Source organism: Macrobrachium nipponense, chromosome 46, assembly GCF_015104395.2.
Source record: "Macrobrachium nipponense isolate FS-2020 chromosome 46, ASM1510439v2, whole genome shotgun sequence".
Taxonomy (NCBI): Eukaryota; Metazoa; Arthropoda; class Malacostraca; order Decapoda; family Palaemonidae; genus Macrobrachium; species Macrobrachium nipponense.
The window spans coordinates 35,340,420-35,342,274 of NC_061106.1; positions in this window are offsets into that span (position 1 = coordinate 35,340,420).

Below are 1,855 nucleotides of genomic sequence, written 5' to 3' on the forward strand. Positions count from 1 at the left end.
CACCGTCGCAAATCGCTTTGGTTTGTGGGTAAAGATGACGTTGTGATGTGCTGTTACTTACACTTATATAATTGTATATTTCTGAAAATACATAGCAAAAATTTGTCAAGAAATACAAAATATTATATGTAAACTTGTTGGCATCGTACACATGTGGTACGACGATGACAAGTTTCAAATATCGAGATACATAGATATAATACATATTAGATTTCATATTTTTTGTAAAGAACGCACCATTGCTTAATGTAGAAAATGGGTAATTTTAGTGGGACACTAAAGTTTATTTCCCAACTCCCTACTCTCGAAAATGGGCAGTCATAAAGACATTGAGCGACAATTTGACGCTCAATGTCGCTCAGAGGGCGATATCACGAGGTGATATTGAGATATATAGATACATATTGTCTATGATATGATCTTTTTTTAAAGAAAGAGCCAGTTTTTATCGTAGATAATGTGTATTCTAACAGGAGAGAAAAGTATATTTCTCACTTCCACCTATAAAAGTCATAAACATTTTGCGACAATTAATTGCTCAGTGCCACTCATAGGGCGGTAGATGCGGTGAAAAAATATGTAAAATAACCAAATTATTATTATTATTTTTTTTTTTTGCAATAATGCTTCAGGACATGTTTATTTAGACATTAAAGAGTTCAAACCCATCAGTAACTAAAAATCGATAATTTCCCGAAAATCGGCCGTCGGCACCCACTAAAGCTGAAAGTGCTGATAATCACACCCGTTCAACCAACGAAGTATGCAACTAATGATGTGAAAAATTGGTCATGGTAAGACGTCTACCCGGTGACATTTTAGGCACATATTGGAAGCTCAAAATAGACCCATGTAAATTGCAAAAGAGAAAAATAAATGCTTACCTGAGCAATTGCACTTGCCTGAAGATCTTATGTAAATTATGTAGGAATCTAAATTGCCGTCTCATCAGACCCTGTAAACATACAATTTTAGCATTAAATAATAAAGATAAAGGGAAATGTGTTGGACACATTTTTAGCGCGAAATCACTGAAATAAACGCGTTGAATCGGAAAAAAATAGATAGGGGTAAAAATGGATCGGAGATAAAAAAAAAATAGGGGTAAAAATATATTCTGGGTTAAAATAGATAGGGGGTTAAAATAGATATGGGTAAAAATGGATAGGGGGTAAAAATGGATAGGGGGTAAAAAATAGGTAGTTACTAAAACTGTACACACATTTAGTAGCTCTAGACAACTAAATAGGTATATAGTAACCATCAATTTTAACAAATGGTATATTCTTTTTAAAAGCAAACAGAAAATTAAGCCAGAAAATTTAGTTAACTAGAGCAGTGCGAACAGCAAACATCTATTACATCTTAGATTTTATAATTCAAAGATTTAAGCAAGGCCTATGGCTAGGTTTAGAAAATCTAACACTAGTGGAAAAATATTCGTTGACGAGGAAAATTACAGCTACCACTTCCATAAGAAAAATGCAGTTGAAACAAAAAGCTACTGGAGATGTAAACAGCGATTTGCAAAGCAAGAATACATACAGTAAATGACTTCGTCACAACACGATGTAATGAGCGCAACCTTGGATCTCCAGCTGCTAAAGTTAGAGCACAAGAAGTTATGTCCGAGTTAAAAACTACTTCAGTTTCAGCGTGCGAACCAGCAACAAGTGTTATTGGAGCAACGATCGCTAAGGAAGATCAGTTTACAATTCTCCACTTGCCACCTTTATCATCAATAGAAAGAAATGTACGTCGATGGAGACAAAAAACTCAAAGTGGACCACCAATTCCACAGCAAAGGAATAATTTTGAGATACCGGAATCCTACTGTTTTCTTGCAACTGGAGAG